Genomic DNA, 20,721 nt, shown 5'->3' on the forward strand with positions numbered 1-20,721 from the left:
TTTGACACCATCAATATGCCAAATGATGGATGGACATATATTATTTAGCAAGTTGTATTAAAGAGGTAATTTCTCTATTTATTTATTAAATGTAAAACTTGCTGCTTGTCGCCATTAGATGGCGATATTGTAACACCATCCCTTGGCATTCTTTCACTATAGAGATCTATGTACTGTTTATCCTGTCTTCTGAATAAAGATGCAATTCAGTGTTTGGTCATGCCATGTGATGCCTATTTATGCTATACTTGTATGCCTTTTTTAATAATTTTTTTCTGTTGTTTTTTATTGTGAATGAAATAAAGAATTGTTATTTTTTAAGAAACCTCGATCTGTGTTCATTGGTTTCAGTAAACTTTATAAGCCTGACAGTCTTTCTAGAAGACATATTGAGATGCATTTAAGTACTTGGGGTCCGTTAAATATAATTGATGGTGCCCAGTTCAGGAGATGTATGGATGCTATAGGTGATGGCCATGTCATTATCTTCCACTACCTACTAAAAAAAATAAGTAGTGTAGGTCAGGAATTGAGAAAATGGAAGTTTTGCAAATAAATATTACAGCTATTATTTAATAGGCAAACATCACATGTAGAGTTTGCATGATATACAGTACAGACCAAAAGTTTGGACACACCTTCTCATTTAAAGTTTTTTTTGTATTTTCTTGACTATGGAAATTGTATATTCACACTGAAGGCATCAAAACTATGAATTAACACATGTGGAATTATATACTTAACAAAAAAGTGTGAAACAACTGAAAATATTTCTTATATTCTAGGTTTTTCAAAGTAGCCACCTTTTCCTGATGACTGCTTTGCACACTCTTGGCATTCTCTTGATGAGCTTCAAGAGGTAGTCACCGGAAATGGTCTTCCAACAATCTTGAAGGAGTTCCCAGAGATGTTTAGCACTTGTTGGCCCTTTTGCCTTCACTCTGCGGTCCAGCTCACCCCAAACCATCTTGATTGGGTTCAGGTCTGGTGACTGTGGAGGCCAGGTCAGCTGGCGTAGCACCCCATCACTCTCCCTCTTGCTCAAATAGCCCTTACACAGCCTGGAGGTGTGTTTGGGGTCATTGTCCTGTTGAAAAATAAATGATGGTCCAACTAAACGCAAACCGGATGGAATAGCAATGCTCTGTAAGATACTGTGGTAGCCATGCTGGTTCAGTATACCTTCAATTTTGAATAAATCCCCAACAGTGTCACCAGCAAAGCACCCCCACACCATCACACCTCCTCCTCCATGCTTCACGGTGGGAACCAGGCATGTAGAGTCCATCCGTTCACCTTTTCTGCGTCGCACAAAGACACGGTGGTTGGAAGCAAGGATCTCAAATTTGGACTCATCAGACCAAAGCACAGATTTCCACTAGTCTAATGTCCATTCCTTGTGTTCTTTAGCCCAAACAAGTCTCTTCTGCTTGTTGCCTGTCCTTAGCAGTGGTTTCCTAGCAGCTATTTTACCATGAAGGCCTGCTGCACAAAGTCTCCTCTTAACAGTTGTTGAAGAGATGTGTCTGCTGCTAGAACTCTGTGTGGCATTGACCTGGTCTCTAATCTGAGCTGCTGTTAACCTGCGATTTCTGAGGCTGGTGACTCGGATAAACTTATCCTCAGAAGCAGAGGTGACTCTTGGTCTTCCTTTCCAGGGGCGGTCCTCATGTGAGCCAGTTTCTTTGTAGCGCTTGATGGTTCTTGCAACTGCACTTGGGGACACTTTCAAAGTTTGCCCAATTTTTCGGACTGACTGACCTTCATTTCTTAAAGTAATGATGGCCACTCGTTTTTCTTTACTTAGCTGCTTTTTTTCTTGCCATAATACAAATTCTAACAGTCTATTCAGTAGGACTATCAGCTGTGTATCCACCTAACTTCTGCACAACACAACTTATGGTCTCAACCCCATTTATAAGGCAAGAAATCCCACTTATTAAACCTGACAGGGCACACCTGTGAAGTGAAAACCATTTCCGGTGACTACCTCTTGAAGCTCATCAAGAGGAATGCCAAGAGTGTGCAAAGCAGTCATCAAAGCAAAAGGTGGCTACTTTGAAGAATCTAGAATATAAGACATATTTTCAGTTGTTTCACACTTTTTTGTTAAGAATATGTGTTAATGTGTTAATTCATAGTTTTGATGCCTTCAGTGTGAATGTACAATTTTCATAGTCATGAAAATACAGAAAAATCATTAAATGCGAATGTGTGTCCAAACTTTTGGTCTGTACTGTACCTTCCTGGTACTTTATGTAAATTAGAAGCAAAATTGTTTGAAGATTACTTCTACCTAAATGGCAGAAAATGCACCTATCTTGGTGATGGATAGGACAGCTTGAGGGGATATGGAGGAGGCTGTTTTTTGAAAGGTGTAATTTAAATATTTTGCTAATAATTTATCGAAAGTATCATATTTTTCTAACTACTGAACTAATCTTTAAAACACACCCCAGGTTAAACTTCCTGGAGGTGTAAATTTGTGGAGGATTTGATAATACTACCTTTAATGCTGTAAGGTAAAATAGAGTGGATAGAGATCTAATGTTAGCATTTCTATGCAGCATGTATATTATTCTCATACATGTGCAGCAGGCAATTTATATGCATTCTATGCAGCACACACATACTCGAATCACTATGAATGCATAGTACATGCAAATTAAGCTCTGGTATTCATGCACACAGCTCTGCTACATACATACCCATAACTCAGTTACACACAGCTGTCTTACATACACACATCCATCTTTGTTACATACATTCCCACACCCCTGCAGCATACACACAGCTCAGCTGCATACAAACATACAACTCTCCTACATTCACATACATAGCTTTCCTATATACACACATCTCTCATATATACACATACAAAGTACACTCACACACACCTCTTTTGATGTGCCTTCAGCACTAATAAGTTGTCACACTCTTGCCTATAATTTTAATATTCTTCCAGTAAACTTTATAAGCCTGACAGCCTTTCTAGAATACATATTGAGATGTACCATATTTTTCGGACTACAAGATGCACTGTTTTCCTCCAAAATTTTGGAGGGAAGTGGGGGGGTGCGTCTTTTAGTCTGAATATATACATATATGCTGTGGGTGGTAGTGGGTGTGGGGGGAGCAGGTGCGGCGGAGGAGCGGGGCACAGGAGGCAGTAGCCAGCTGCTGCATCCTACACTGTGCCCGCTGCTAAAGAAAATTAATATTCACTGCTCCCCACGCCCATGGGTGTGTAGAGCAGTGAATATTCATTTTCCTTAATAGCGGGCATACTGTACTCGCAGCGCAGCTCCTCGGCGGTCATGTGTGCCCGCTATTAAAGACCATGAATATTCACTACAACCCACTTCCATGGGAAAGGTCCCAGTATCTTTCTCTCCTGTACCGCACTGATCAGATAGATCATTGACCTGCCTCCGGACTTTAAGACGCATACACTTATTAGCAAGTTTTTTCATTGCCAAAAAGGGCGTCTTATTATCTAATAGATACTGGTGTTAAAAATTACATTTGTTTACAATACACACAGCCATTGTATACATTACCACATTTTGAAATTCCTTTCAGGAATTTCTGGTTAAATAACCCTATAGGACTTTCCCATTGTCTTTGGAATTATATTGTCGTTTGAAATCCCAGTAGGACTTGCACACATAGACTTGCATTGAATAAAAAGCAAGAAAAAAATCAGACAGCACACGAACCGTGCATATGCTGGCCTATTTTTATGCACACATCTCAAAGGAACCACAAAAATTCCTCAGCCAAGTACAATGAATTCACAGCCAGAAACATCAGGATGGATAGAATAAACAAATGTTCTGTATTTTTATATATAATTTCACAAGCCCCCTACATTTAATAAACTTGCACCCTTAGGTGACTTTCATGTGGCTCTAAAGGGTGTTCAGCCTGGTTTATCCTAATAAATAATTGTAAAAAATTACGTGGGGTTCCCCCTATTATTGATAATCAGCAAAGGTAAAGCAGACAGCTGTGGGCTGATACTATGAGTCTGAGAAGGTCCTTTCTTTATTGGACACTTCCCAGCCTAAAAATACCAGCCCGCAGCCGCTCTACAAGTGGCGCATCACATGAGATACCCCAATTCTGGCGCTTTGCCTCACTCTTCCCAATTGCCCTGCTGTGGTGGCAATTGAGGTAATGGTACTTGGGGTTTATGACAGTGGTGATTTGTCAAAAATCACAGGCCAATATTGAGTCAATGGGCAGCTAATGGTACCCACGTTCCGGTGCCGTTTCTCACCCTGTGAAGGTCCTATTCATACCAAACTTTCACGGTGAACAGAGCTCATCTACACCTACACAAAGCTGGTTCGGGTACCAGGTTAGGCCAAAATCCGGTAACGTTTACTTTGGTACTGAGGGTCCAATCTGAAACCTGAGATAATCATTTTGTAACACTAGATCTCCTGTTTCCACAGACACATCACATGTACTTTTCTTAGTACTACAACCAGCTTATGTTAACCAAGTAGCAGTCAGGGGTATACCGTCCATAGCGGCAGCCCGCGCAGTGGCTATGGGGCCCTTGAGACAGGGGGGCCCGATGTTAAAACAGTATCAGACCCCTCCATCCGCCCCCATCACAATTTCAACAGTATCTGCATCCTTGGGATGCAAACACAGTTGAAAACAAACAGGCTTGGTCAGAACCACCGGAGGATTCTGTGGCCCGGAGTCGGGTGAAAGATCTACCTCTGCTCCTCTGGCTGCACTGCTCTGAAAGTGCAGGAGAGGAGGCTCCTCCCACCAGCCCCAGGCTCCAGCAGAGTTGCTGCCTACAGCATGGCCCCTACTCTCCTGGATGTGTCCCCTGCTGCTTACTTCTCCGTTCTCCCCCTCCTGCCTTCACCCCTACAATTAAAGCAAGATAGCTCTGCAGTCGGGCCCTGGGGGATGGGAGGCTGCACCAGAGAGAAATACATCATGTGCAATCATCTGCAGAGAGGTTAAGTTCATGTGTAATGTGTGTGTATATGTGTGTGTGTGTGTGTGTGTGTGTGTGTTTACGTGTGTGTACAGGTGCTTCTCACAAAATTAGAATATCATCAAAAAGTTAATTTATTTCAGTTCTTCACTACAAAAGGTGAAACTCATATATTATATAGAATCATTACAAACAGTGTGATCTATTTCAAGTGTTTATTTCTGTTAATGGTGATTATGGCTTGCAGCCAATGAAAACACAAGTCATTATCTCAGTAAATTAGAATACTTTATAACAGCTTGAAAAATGTTTTTAAAATCCGAAATGTTGGCCTGCTGAAATGTATGTTCAGTAAATGCCCTCAATACTTGGTCGGGCTCCTTTTGCATCAATTATTGCATTAATGCGGCGTGGCATGGAGGCGATCAGCCTGTGGCACTGCTGAGGTGTTATGGAAGCTCAGATTGCTTTGATAGCAGCCTTCAGCTCGTCTGCATTGTTGAGTCTGGTATCTCTCATCTTCCTCTTGACAAGCGGACATAGATTCTCTATGGGGTTAAGGTCAGGCGAGTTTGCTGGCCAATCAAGCACAGTGATACTGTTGTTTTTAAACCAGGTATTGGTACTTTTGGCAGTGTGGACAGGTGCCAAGTCCTGCTGGAGAATGACATTTCCATCTCCAAAAAGCTTGTCGGCAGAGGGAAGCATGAAGTGCTCTAAAATTTCGTGGTAGACGGCTGCGCTGACTTTGGTCTTGATAAAAGACAGTGGACCTAAACCAGCAGATGACATGGCTCCTCAAACCATCACTGATTGTGGAAACTTCACACTATTCCTCAAGCAGCTCGGATTGTGCGCCTCTCCACTCTTCCTCCAGACTCTGGGACCTTGACTTCCAAATGAAAATTGGAACTCTGGGACCTTGTGGAGTGTGTCAATGACTGCCTTCTGGACATCTGTCAAGTCAGCAGTCTTACCCATGATTGTGGAGCCTACTGAAACAGACTAAACAACCTGTTTTTTTGTTAATTATTCTAATTTACTGAGATAATGACTTTTGTGTTTTCATTGGCTGTGAGCCATAATCATCAACATTAACAGAAATAAGCACCTGAAATAGATCACTCTGTTTGTAATGACTCTATATAATATAGTTTCACTTTTTGTGTTGAAGAACTGAAATAAATGAACTTTTTGATGATATTCTAATTTAGATGCACCAGGTGACAGCTGATGTAATCAGCCATCATGTGCCTTAACAGCCATGGGTGTGTATTGCTAATAAAAATATGGATATCTTATAGCCTACATATTGTAACATATTGTTTATATGCTTTGATAAAGTGTGGTCATTAGACCAAGTGTGGAATGTACTGCAAATATGGTTGTCTGAATCCAAGCACTATAATATTGCAATATACTGCAGTATAATATTGATATAATCTGATACTGAGAAACTAGTTCTTTCACATGAACTGTCCTTGATGCATGCTATCCACAAAGTGTTTGCTAGGTGTCAATACAGTAAGACAATGTTAATTGTTCTATGGTCTATGAAGTTGTGTGTTTCAAAGATTCATTATCCTGATTTGTACACAAGTGACCACTGTGATATTTGCTTTGACAAATAGTGTTATTGTAACCAAAATACTGATTCAAATAATGTGTGTACACTTACCATTATGTTCCATGAGAAATACATAGATCTATTGTCTAAAACAATGTTTATAAGTAAACTTCTCGAAATTACAGAACCTGGCCAATTTGGTATTATCGACGAATCATACTTATAAACATTAACCAGCTTTATGCTTCCATTGTCTAAACCTTATAAAAGTCACTGGAATCATGATACAGACATAAGCTTTCTTGTGTAGACTTCTCAGGGGTTCTCTGTCAATTAGACAGATGATGCTCATAAACTCCTAGATGAAGAAGCCATAAGTTGTACCTGCACTGATGTGTAGTGTTGTATGTACCTGCCCATGCAGTGTTGTGTAGACTTCCAGCGATTTCTCTGTCTTGGTGAAATTTCTTCTCTGATCTTCCAGACGGATGATGTTTAAAAGCTCCTTGGTGATGAAGTGAATACATATATATACAGTTATATGAAAAAGTTTGGGCACCCCTATTAATCTTAAGCTTAATGTTTTATAAAAATTGGTGTTTTTGCAACAGCTATTTCAGTTTGATATATGTAATAACTGTTGGACACAGTAATGTTTCTGCCTTGAAATGAGGTTTATTGTACTAACAGAAAATGTGCAATCTGCATTCAAACAAAATTTGACAGGTGCATAAATATGGGCACCCTTATCATTTTCTTGGTTTAAATACTCCTACCTACTTTTTACTGACTTACTAAAGCCCTTTTTTTGGTTTTGTAACCTCATTGAGCTTTGAACTTCATAGCCAGGCATTTGCAATCATGAGAAAAGCTACTTAAAGTGGCCACTTGCAAGTTGTTCTCCTGTATGAATCTCCTCTGAAGAGTGGCATCATGGGCTCCTCAAAACAACTGTCAAATGATCTGAAAACAAAGATTATTCAACATAGTTGTTCAGGGGAAGGATACAAAAAGCTGTCTCAGAGATTTAACCTGTCAGTTTCCACTGTGAGGAACATAGTAAGGAAATGGAAGAACACAGGGACAGTTCTTGTTAAGGCCAGAAGTGGCAGGCCAAGAAAAACATCAGAAAGGCTGAGAAGAAGAATGGTGAGATCAGTCAAGGACAATCCTCAGACCACCTCCAGAGAGCTGCAGCATCAACTTGCTGCAGATGGAGTCACTGTGCATCGGTCAACTATACAACGCACTTTGCACAAAGAGAAGCTGTATGGGAGAGTGATGCGAAAGAAGCCGTTTCTGCAAGCACGCCACAAACAGAGTCGGCTGAGGTATGCAAAAGCACATTTGGAGAAGCCAATTTCTTTTTGGAAGAAGGTCCTGTGGACTGATGAAACCAAGATTGAGTTGTTTGGTCATACAAAAAGGCGTTATGCACGGCGGCAAAAAAACACAGCATTCCAAGAAAAACACTTGCTACCCACAGTAAAATTTGGTGGAGGTTCCATCATGCTTTGGGGCTGTGTGGCCAATGCCGGCACCGGGAATCTTGTTAAAGTTGAGGGACGCATGGATTCCACTCAGTATCAGCAGATTCTTGACAATAATGTTCAAGAATCAGTGACAAAGTTGAAGTTATGCAGGGAATGGATCTTTCAGCAAGACAATGATCCAAAACACCGCTCCAAATCTACTCAGGCATTCATGCAGAGGAACAATTACAATGTTCTGGAATGGCCATCCCAGTCCCCAGACCTGAATATCATTGAACATCTGTGGGATCATTTGAAGAGGGCTGTCCATGCTCGGCGACCATCAAACTTAACTGAACTGGAATTGTTTTGTAAAGAGGAATGGTCAAAAATACCTTCATCCAGGATCCAGGAACTCATTAAAAGCTACAGGAAGCGACTAGAGGCTGTTATTTTTGCAAAAGGAGGATCTACTAAATATTAATGTCACTTTTCTGTTGAGGTGCCCATACTTATGCACCTGTCAAATTTTGTTTGAATGCAGAGTGCACATTTTCTATTAGTACAATAAACCTAATTTCAAGGCAGAAACATTACTGTGTCCAGCAGTTATTACATATATCAAACTGAAAAAGCTGTTGCAAAAACACCAATTTTTATAAAACATTAAGATTAAGATTAATAGGGGTGCCCAAACTTTTTCATATAACTGTATGTACTTAACCTTTGTATTATAACATGTACAAAAGTGTATGCAATATCAGCATATCATACTATTCCTTTAATTATATATTTTACGTTTTATATCAACTATTATAAATAAAATTGCGTTATATTGCAAAGGGTTGCCTTCTTTAAAGCCGTATCCGAACCTTAGTGTCAAAACTATTGGCAAAACATTTGGCGTAGTCGGCAGGATACGCAGAAGGCTCAGAAGTTCTTTTTGTTAAAAATTACAATCATCTTGAATTTATAAGGACTCTGTGTGATAAGGTGTGATAGAGTGATATTGCAGTGATATTGCGTAAAGCATGCCTTTCTTTAAGAGAAAGGTAGGTGTGAGTCTATTGAGATTCCTGGTTGGGAACAGACTCCCTTTAATATTTTGGCAACCAAATGGTCCCACAGTGTTGGTTTGAGTGAACCATGAGACAAATGTCAGAAGGATGCGGAACCTGATGATGTGGTTTCATGCTTGCAGAAAGTGAAAGTAGAAAAAGGTAAAGAGTTGGGTGCTGTTGGCAGGCGTGGATGTGTTAAGGGAGGGCAATAACCCTTCACGGTTGACCAAGTGAGTGTCAAAATTATTATGTTGATTGGCAATCCACAGAAAACCAAACGGAGGCAATGTGTGCTCTGTATTGGGAGGATGCAAAGAATCTCTGATCCCGTTTATTTTGCTTAGCATTTTATATTGTTTTGAGTACATCAAACAGCCAATCAACTCTACAGCCATACTACAATACTATAGGCTAACTGATGTTAGTACAATTATTACGGAAAACACATATATGGTCATATTATCATTGTTAGTTTGAAGCACTATGGAAATTTTACAAGGTCAAACCTGGCCTAAACAAGTTAGATAACAGAGTGTCTGACAAAATGTTCTCTTGAGAAAAAGTTAGTGTGAGATAAGTTCCATGGGAAGAAAAAGAAAGAATGTATGTTATGCAAGGAGTGATAATAATAATAACATGATTTTAAAGCAAGCAGCCAAAATGGAGTTGCTCTAGCATGAGTATCAATATGTCCTTTACATTCCCCCCTAAAAGTTATGTTATTATCAACAATAAAGGTGCTTTCCCAGGGTCATGGTTTGAGCCTGAGGGACATTGGTCTTCACCCAATTAGTGCCCTTGTTACCAATTGGGGCTGTCGCGGCATGTCCACCCCCCCTTGTTTGTTGATATAATCATAAAGTTCAGATCTGAAATTGGTTGGGGCAAGCGGGTAAAGGTCATCATTCCCTTGTCATCCAGGTCCTCAATGCTGGTTACATCTGGGAGGTCCGTGTACAGTAGCACTGGATGTCGGTTAACAGTGTCCTCCTTGCTCTCTGATGACTGGCAGGTTTTCCTCATGCAAAATGGGATACAATAAAAGACTAGTTTTAGTAAAACATATATTAACAAGCAAGCAACAATATGCAACACTCTTTGGTCAACTCGTTATGTTTGTTATACTCTTCCCTGAGTTTCCTAATGTCTCCATTTTAGTCTTTAACCGTATGGTAGAGTCGGGGTCAATATATGGGTCAATATAGTGACAACAGGCTGGGCCTACAACCTGACACACATCCCTCCTTGAGCTGCTGTCAAATAGTCCAGCACTAACGTATGTTGATTAGCCACTATAATACGCTGATTCTGCACTGCAACAGTAGTATTAATTACTTCCAAAATATTCCAAATCTGGTCATCTAAGTAGTCAGTGACTTCCACTAACTTGTCCCACATTTATGTAACCATAGGGTAGAGGAAGACGGTACTGGCTATCTTATTGGGTACACTCATTTGTACTAAATGAGGTCTTCCTGATGGTCGTGGGGTGTTGTCTTTGGCACGTTTATAACGTTTATAGATGGTATGAAGAGGGATGGCTCTCATATCTACTTTACTATGGGTAATAAGATAAGTGGCTGAAGTTAGCCGGCCCAACGTACAAGTCCCCCCTACTCTGACTGGGAGCCATTTATACGCATTATTCCCACAGACCCAATATGTGGCTGATGGCAAATCCCATAAAGCAGAGTGCTGTAATACTAATTTATGTACCAAATTGATTAAAACGGTGTTATTTGATAACATACACCATGAAGACATTTGTCCCAGGGGGCTACAATATCCAACATCCGGATTGCCACATGTTGGATCACTAGGCTTATATTCAGAAGATTCATTACAAGGGACGTTACCAGATATTTTATAACATGTCATCGGTACCTTTTATAAACAGATTTGCATGTACCCATGAGTGATTATGAATGTATCTTTCCAATAATGATGGTCTGGGACGGACCGCCAGAAAGGGCATACTAGCGGCTGAAACTGGTGAGTGAGTACATATCCAACAGTCACTGATCTGGTTGTTTTCTAATTGTCTCAATTCTTGTACCAAAATCTGATGGTCAGTAATGAACTTATTATTAAAGGGGTCAGTACTCTGTTGTAGGCTATTCCAGGTATTGACTAGTTTAACCATACATATTATCATAAAACATCTCAGCTGTTGGGATTGTCAGGAGCACTTGGTATGATCCGTCATACAATGGTTCTAGTCCGTGTTTCCGAACATGCTTCTTCACATACACATAATCTCCAGGCCTGAGGGTATGACAACCTTCTGCATCAGCTGGATCTGGAATAGAAGATGATACTAACGCATGGGTGTTAGTTAAGGCTTTGGCAAACTGAATCACATATTGCACAACATAATCTGTTTCTTCTGATAATTGTTGTGGGGTAAATCTAGCTATAGCTGGTTGTGACCTAAATAGTATCTCATAGGGTGACAGTTTGTGTTTCCCTATGGGGGTGGTGCATATGTGATATAGTGCAATGGGAAGGAGCTCAGGCCACTGGGCCGTAGTCTCCTGCATCATTTTGGTTAACTGCCTTTTCAGTGTGCCATTCAATCTCTCCACCTTGCCACTTGACTGTGGATGGTAAGGAGTATGTAACATCACTGTTGATCCGATCATGGTAAGTATTTCTTGATATACGCATGAGGAAAAGCCTGGTCCTTCATCAATTTTGATAACTTCTGAGACTTCATACCGGCAAACAACTTCAGAGACCAGCTTCTTGGCGGTAGTCTTGGCAGTCATGTTTGGAACGGCGAATGCTTCTGGCCAACTGGAAAACATATCCACTACCCCTAAGCAGTCCATGGGCCCAGGCCGCAATGGCTGGATACAGGAGTCGAGGCAAACAGTACAGTTGTTTCTTCTTCCATAGCCCATCTATCAACTTAGCACTAGAGATGAGCGTTGTTCTACTCGAACTGTTCGCCAATCTCAAATTCGAGCTGTTTTGGGCGGTGTTCGAGCCGGTCGGCGAACACGAACAATTTGAGAAAAATTCGGCTGTTCGAGGTTATGTTCGATAACTGTTCGTGCACCAAAATCATAACTGGATTTTTTCTCAGTAATGATGAAAATTAATGTTAATACGCAGTTTGAGTGTACAGCGGGGCGGGGGGAGGGGCAGGGGATGGATCTCTGCAGGAACAATGAAGATCTCCATTTTTTTTTCTCTTTCCTGCATTTGCAGTGGGGAGGTGCAATCTGTCAGCCTATCAGCAGCGCACACACGGAGCGAAGTGCTTTTTTTCACACAAGCAAGGGCATGTGTGATTGGCAGTGTATGTCACATGTCCTTGCCCTATAAGAACAAGCCATTTTCCCCGTCGCCACCATTTTCTCACTGCTGCAGCTGCGTGTTAGACGGCACCGCTGTTGCTGTGTGCGCTATACCTTGTTAATTTCAAGCCAATTTTCGCACAAATATACAGATAGCTTGGGAGTAGGGAATAGTTGTGATTGCAGTCCTTTTAAGGACTAGGTTACAGCATTTCCTACGACTTTTATCAGGCAGGTCTGTGCTCTTAAATAGATAGATTGTGGGAGTAAAGACTAATTGTAATTGGAGTCCTTTTCAGGACTAGGTTACATCAGTTCCTATCAGTTTTTGCCAGGCAGGTCTGTGCCAGTGCTGTGCAAGTTTTTTTCACACCATTTGGCTGAATCTAGCAAAGCTAATCCTTTTTGGCCTATTGCAGAGTGTGTTAGTCAGTGGAGTAGCCTATCTGTGTTGCAAGATATACCACCTGTGTATAGAATACCAATTTTTTTACTGCACCTAGTGAAGTAAAATCTTTTGGGCATAGCATCATTCTATTAGTCCATCTATACTGACCTCCATCAGGTTGCAAACTGAATATAATTTTTTTCTGCATCTAGCTCTGAAAAAATATTTGGGCTTCTAGCAGTGTGTGGGACTTGGTCTATTAGTCCATCTATACTGACCTCCATCAGGTTGCAAATTAAAAATAATTTTTTTCTTCATTTAGCTCTGAAAAAATATTTGGGCTTCTAGCAGTGTGTGGGACTTGTTCTATTAGTCCTTCTATACTGACCTCCAGCAGGTTGCAAATTGAATATAATTTTTTTCTGCATCTAGCTCTGAAAAAATATTTGGGCTTCTAGCGGTGTGTGGGACTTGGTCTATTAGTCCATCTATACTGACCTCCATCAGGTTGCAAATTAAAAATATTTTTTTTCTGCATCTAGCTCTGAAAAAATATTTGGGCTTCTAGCAGTGTGTGGGACTTGATCTATTAGTCCATCTATACTGACCTCCATCAGGTTGCAAATTAAAAATAATTTTTTTCTTCATTTATCTCTGAAAAAATATTTGGGCTTCTAGCAGCGTGTGGGACTTGTTCTATTAGTCCATCTATACTGACCTCCATCAGGTTGCAAATTAAAAATAATTTTTTTCTGCATCTAGCTCTGAAAAAATATTTGGGCTTCTAGCAGTGTGTGGGACTTGGTCTATTAGTCCATCTATACTGACCTCCATCAGGTTGCAAATTAAAAATAATTTTTTTCTGCATCTAGCTCTGAAAAAATATTTGGGCTTCTAGCAGTGTGTGGGACTTGGTCTATTAGTCCATCTATACTGACCTCCATCAGGTTGCAAATTGAATAAAAAAAATTTCTGCATCTAGCTCTGAAAAAATATTTGGGCTTCTAGCGGTGTGTGGGACTTGGTCTATTAGTCCATCTATACTGACCTCCATCAGGTTGCAAATTAAAAATATTTTTTTTCTGCATCTAACCCAGCCAATAGTTTTGGCCTAATACCACAGTTTGGCCACTCAGCTCTGCTCGGTTACCATCCATTGTTTTTTTGTGCAAACAACTCCAGAGTTGTGAATTAGTTAACCACCAAAATGAGTGGAAAAAGGCCTGCTGCTGGTGGAAAGGGGAATAGGCATGTTGGGAAGGGGAAAAAAGGTTGTGTCCGTGGGGTAGGTGCAGAAGAAAGACCATCTTCCAGCCAAACTAAAATGTCTACTTCTTTTAGCGGACAATGTGATAAGATCCCTTTCTTACGGCCACGCCAATTGCTACAAATTCCAGATGAGGCACAAAAACAGCAGGTGCTTCAACGGATATCAAGTGCTCCTTTAAGTGGGCTCTCCTCCACATCAACTTCAACATCACAAATACTCCAGTCCTCAAAGGTGTCACCCAAATCGCACTTGCTTCCTCACAGCTCCCAAATCTCCAGCTGCCCGTCTGAGTATGAGGTAGAACAGATGGTTGAGTCTGCAGAGCTGTTTACTCATACTATAGCCTGGGAATCAGAGGTCGACTCCAGCGCTTCTGTGAATCCAGACGAGGAAATGATCTGCACTGATGCCCAGAATCTTTATGAGTCGGATCCAGGACCAGACGCAGAAGGTTCTGACCATAATGTAGACCCTCATTCCCAAACTGTAACTCCTGTTGGTGGAGACAATGAGGAAGACGATGATAAGACTCAAATACCTGATTGGAGCGACAACTTTAGTCTTTTGTCAGGGCAGGAACAGGTTGGCTCTGAGGACGACGGGTGTGATAACGCACAGGGTGATGATGATGAGGTCGGAGATCCCACTTACTGTCAACCCACAGTCAGCCAAGAGATGAGGTCAGCAGAGGAGGTGGAGGAAGATGCTAGTGACGACGAGGTCAGGTTGCGCCTTCCTGGACAGAGACGTAGTACTGGAAGCACGTCAACAACTGCATCCTCAAACACAACTCTGCCTCTCACCACAAGTCGTGGTGGCTCTTCAGGTCGCATGGGTGCTAAGCCTTGCATAGCCTGGGCATTTTTTCAGATCGATAAAGATGACCCAACTCGTGTTATCTGTAACATTTGTCAGCAAAAGCTAAGTAGAGGCCAAAAAATACATAGTTTGAGTACTTCATGCATGAACCGGCACATGGACATGAAGCATAAGTTGCAGTGGGAAGCTCAGTGTGCTACAATGCGGTCTAGCCGGCCGGGCCAACCACCGTCTGCCATATCTTGTGCATCCGCGGCCTCTTCATCCTCTGTGACTGGGGGGACAGCAGTCACACCTGTTTTGGGGCGCAGACCTGCCACCTCTTTACCCGCAACAGCCAGCGTGATTGGCAGGTCATCATTTTCTTTGGAGGTGGTAACACCAGCTGGTCTTGAGCGCTGTCCGACATCGATAGCACCACCTTTGGATCAAGGCAACCTAACATGTCCGCCTGCATCTTCCTCACAGACCGGCAGTTTGCCGGGGACACCCTTATCAACCCCGTCTAAGCACAATAGCCAGCCCTCGGTCCCTCAGATGTGGACAAGTAAAAGACCATTTCCTCCTAGCCATGAGAAAGCTAAGAGGTTGAATTTCACCATCTGCAAGCTCTTGGCTACAGAAATGCTGCCTTTCCGCCTGGTGGACACAGAGGATTTTCGAGACCTTATGTCCGTCGCAGTGCCCCAGTACCAGATGCCCAGTCGGCACTACTTCTCAAAGAAAGGTGTGCCTGCGCTCCACCAGCATGTTGCACACAACATCACCGCTTCTTTGAGAAACTCTGTGTGTGACAGGGTGCATTTCACCACAGACACTTGGACGAGTAGGCATGGACAGGGGCGTTACATGTCGCTGACTGGGCACTGGGTAACTATGGTGACAGCAGGACAAGGGGCTGCTGTCCAAGTCTTGCCGTCCCCACGAGTTGTGCGTCAATCCTCTTTATGTCATTTTTCCTCCACTGCTTCTGCCTCCTCAACCTCCTCTCGGTCTTCCACCTGCACCCAAAGCCTGTCTGGTCATGCCACAAGCTTTCTAACTGCGCAGAAGGGATCCTGCACACCTCCTTACTATGCTGGCAGTAGGGCTCAACGTCATCAGGCGGTTTTTACATTGAAATGTCTGGGAAATGTGAGTCACACAGCTGAGGAGTTGTGGTCAGCTCTGGAGAACCAATTTCATGAATGGTTGTCTCCACTGGACCTGAAACCAGGGAAGGCCGTGTGCGACAATGCTGCAAACCTGGGTGCGGCCCTTCGCCGGGGCAATGTCACACACGTGCCTTGTATGGCTCACGTGTTGAACCTGGTTGTCCAGCAATTTTTAGCCCACTATCCCAGACTAGATGGCCTTCTGCAGAGGGCACGGTCGCTGTGTGCTCACTTCCGCCGTTCGCATCCCGCAGCTCAGCGACTTACATCTCTACAGAAGTCGTTGGGCCTGCCACTTCACCGGCTAAAATGCGATGTGCCTACCCGGTGGAATTCAACTCTGCACATGTTGCAGCGACTGTGGCAGCACCGACAAGCCCTGGTGCAATACGTTCTGACGTATAGCCTGGGCCAACGAGATTCAGAGGTGGGGCAAATCACGCTGGAGGAGTGGTCTCAGATCAGGGACCTATGCACCCTTCTGCACAGTTTTGAAATGGCGACGAAGATGTTTAGTGCTGACGATGCCATTATCAGCATGACTATTCCGGTGATTTACATGCTGGAGCACATGTTAAACAGAATTCGGAGTCAGGTGGTGGCACAAGAGGAGGTGGAGGAAGTAGAGGAGGAGGAGTTGTATGCGGAAGGGCTAACATCTGCAAGGTCCAGACGGTCGGCAGCACCAAGGCGGCAGGCATGTGAGGGTGGGGGAGATGATTTTACCAGGGCGCATGGTAGCAGCCAAACTAGTGAGGAAGGTGCAGGAGCCCAGGAAGAAGTGGAGGACGAACTGATGGAAGACTCATCAGATGAGGGAGACCTTGATCACATTTCTGTTGTGCGAGGTTGGGGGGAGAGGACAGAGGAAGGAAGCATGATTGCTACCTCGCCACCAACACAACAGGGACTTGGTGCTCCTGGATGCGCAACACACATGAGTGCCTTCTTGCTGCACTACCTGCAACATGACCCTCGAATTGTGAGAATTAGAAATAATCCTGACTACTGGGTTGCCACACTGTTAGATCCCCGGTACAAAAGTAAATTTGCAGAAATTATTCCTGCCATAGAAAGGGATGCACGCATGCAGGAGTATCAGCAGAGACTGTTGCAGAATCTTACATGTGCTTTTCCACAAAATACCAGTGGTGCACGTAGTGAATCTCACAGTTCCAACTTGCCAACCGTGGGACCGTCAAGTGTTCAGCACTCAAACCGTAACAGAACCACAGTATCTGCTGGTAACATCAATTTTGCGGAATCATTTCACCACTTTTTTAGCCCATCCTTTGCAAGGCCACAGGAGACAAGAAGTCTAACACATAGTCAACGCCTAGAGACGATGGTACAGGAGTATCTCCAAGTAAACATTGAAGCCACGACTGTGTCACTGGACCCTTGCTCTTTTTGGGCTTCCAATCTGGATAAATGGCCGGAGCTAGCCACTTACGCCTTGGAGATCTTGTCATGCCCCGCAGCCAGCGTTCTGTCTGAACGTGTGTTCAGCGCTGCTGGTCGTGTGCTGACAGATAAGCGCACGCGGCTCTCCACTGATAATGTAGACAGACTCACGTTCATAAAGATGAACAAATCATGGATCCGAAACGACTTTTCTACCCCTGTGTCATCCTGGGGAGAGTAAAAGCTTGATGATTGGTTAAAATCACCCTACCAACCGTTTTAAGCTTTCAAATTACTAATCATGTTTATCTGTATCTTGACTGGAAAATAATTTGGGCTTTGTAGCAGTGTGCAGCACTGATCCTATTAGGCCATCTATAATAAGCTTCACCAGATTTAAAATTAAAAATAATTTTTAGCTGTATCTAGCCCGGAAAATAATTTTGGGGCTCCGAGATGCGCAAGACACATAAGTGCCTTCTTGCTGCACTACCTGCAGCATGACCCTCATATTGTCAGAATTCGAAGTAATCATGACTACTGGGTTGCCACACTCTTAGATCCCCCAAACTTTTCGATCAACCTTTTCATTTTAATAAAGACCAAAAAAATTGTCATTTTTGAAATTATAAGCATTAGCAGGTTGTTAGAAACTGAAATCAAACAGTTTTCAACTCAAAACTTTATTCTAGGTGATGTTACATTTTCACATAGGACCCCTTGTTCGAAAGGAGCTTCTGAACTCTCTCGTCCATTGAATTTGTCAGGTTTTGGATGGTTTCTGCTTCAATTGTTTTGCATGAGGACAGAATACCCTCCCAGAGCTGTTGCTTAGATGTGAACTGCCTCCCGCCATCATAGACACTCCTTTTAATGATGCTCCAAAGGTTCTGAATGGGATAGAGGTCAGGGGAGCATGGGGGTCACACCATAAGTTTGTCCCCTTTTATGCCCATATCAGCCAGAGATGCAGATGTTTTATGTGCAGCATGAGATGGTGCATTATCATGCAGAAAAATGATCTTGCTGTGAAATACACGGTTCTTCTTCTTGAACCATGGCAGGAAGTGCTGTTTGAGAAAATCCACATACATTATGGAGTTCATCTTTAGCGCCTTCAGGGATCCTAAAGGGGCCGACAATCTCTCTCCCCATGATTCCAGCCCAAAACATTACTCCACCTCCTCCTTGTTGGCGCTGTAGCCGTGTTTGCGTGGGGTGTCCATCAACCAGCCATCCTCCACTCCATTCATCTGGACCATCGAGCGCTGCACGGCACTCATCCGTGAACAAAACAGTTTTGAAATCAGTCTTCATGTAATGTTTGGCCCACTGGAGCCGTTTCTGCTTGTGTGAAGTGGATAGAGGAGGTCGACAGGATGGCATATGCACAGCTGCAAACCTCTGAAGGACCCTGCATCTTGTTGTTCGGGGGACGTTGGAGGCACAAGCAGCTTCAAAAACTTGTCTGCTGCTATGACAAGGCTTTTTTGCCGCTGCTGTTTCAACCTGACGTAATTGCCTGTAGGAAAGAGTCCTCAATTTGCCCTTATCAGCACGCACACGTGTGTACTGTGAATCAGCTACATACTTCTTGATTGCCAAGACACTTCATCCTGATCATCGCACAATGTTGATTGTAGTCATGCCTTGACCTAAACACTCCACAATTTGTTGCTTCTCAGCAGCCGACACATCCTTTTTCTTTCCCATTTTGGCAGAAAATGTAGGCTGCTTAATAATGTGAGAGAGCCTTCTTAAGTAGTCTTGCCTTTCATTGGACACACCTGCCAAACTAATTAGCACAGGTGTCTGCAATTGCTTACAGTGATATAAAGAGCCCTGACACACATCACCATCAATGAGTTTAACTGACAAACAAACAAATTCTTCCCTTATCACTCCTAAACACTTTTTGCATAATAATTTGGAACGCGGTGTACATGTGCTTTTCCACAAAACACCAGTGGTTCACGTAGTGAATCTTACAGTTCTAACTTGCCAACCGTGGTCTGTATGGAATTGTTCAATAAAGGGCCCAAAATTAAGATAACATAGATGGGAGAGGTCTCTATGAATAGGAATTCCTAAGTATTTGATACCCTGTGAGGGCCAGGCAAAGGGAAAGTTGGACTGGATGGAATCCTATATGGATTTGGGGAGGGAGACATCGAGGGCCTCAGACTTCGCTGCATTGATTTTAAAATTTTACCATGTAACAAAGTGATCTATTTCAGCCATAACAGCAGGGATGGATATATGTGATTGAGTGATATATACTAGGACATCATCAGCAAATAGAGAGCACTTGTACTCGGTGCCTCCCACCTCAATCCACCTAATATTGGGGTTATGGCGAATTGATGAGAGCAGGTGCTCCGTCACTAGGATGTATAAGAGAGGGGACAGAGGACATCCCTGCCTTGTCCCATTGGTGATTGTGAAAGGTGATGAAAATGTTCTGATGCACCCCCTGGGCCTTGGGACACCCGGAGCCGGACCCTTTTTGGTGGATGCTGGTGGTTGTAGTCTTCGTGGCGGCGATCCGGTTCCGTGGCTCAGGGCGGTCAAACCAGTGGCGGAACTATTTATGTGGTTTTGATGTTTAAATGTCCGACTACGCCACCCGTGGATTGCGGTCAGAGTGAACCGCCGCTACAGGGCAGACCGCTAAGGCTGGTGTTGTGGGTGCAGCAGAGCGTAGCATAACTCCCCACGGGAGGAGTATAGCCTCAGGGCAGTGTATGCGGAGGATGGGGGTGATGGTGCAGGGCAGCAGCAGTAACGACACGGAGTCAGTGATGCAGTTCAGGGCCTTTACTCACAGTTCTTATTATCCAGACCACGTCTGCAGGTAACGGCTGCCCACGTCGTACTGTGCTCACCAGGTGAGGGGCTCAGACAACTCCCAGATAACTTTGGAGCGCTTCACAGGACCCCCTTTGTGTGTCCTTTGTCTGGCCTTTCTTACCAACACTTCTGTCCGGCTGCCTCGGGCCTCCTCTTGGTAAACTTGGCGCCAGTTTCCCTGACCCTATGTGGTGCCTTCCTAGCGGGTGGAGCAAGGGGCTGCGCCACATAAAATGTCAGAGCCTCCGGTTTCTAGCTGAGGGTCGTTTCCTGCCTCCACTAGTTCGGGGACCGGTCTCCCCCTTTGGCCTGACCCCTCCACGCAGGTGGATTCGGGCGTGCGGTTGCGACTCGCCCGTCCGCACCCCTGGGATCCCTTCATTCCTCGTTCCTGGAGCCTTCTCCGCTCCTCTTCCTTCCTTCTCCCTCTTGCAGGCCTGGGCCTCTGTTACTAGGCCCGCCTCCGGA

Source organism: Phyllobates terribilis, unplaced genomic scaffold, assembly GCF_046119375.1.
Source record: "Phyllobates terribilis strain yellow unplaced genomic scaffold, ASM4611937v1 Scaffold_10__3_contigs__length_209671492, whole genome shotgun sequence".
NCBI lineage: Eukaryota > Metazoa > Chordata > Amphibia > Anura > Dendrobatidae > Phyllobates > Phyllobates terribilis.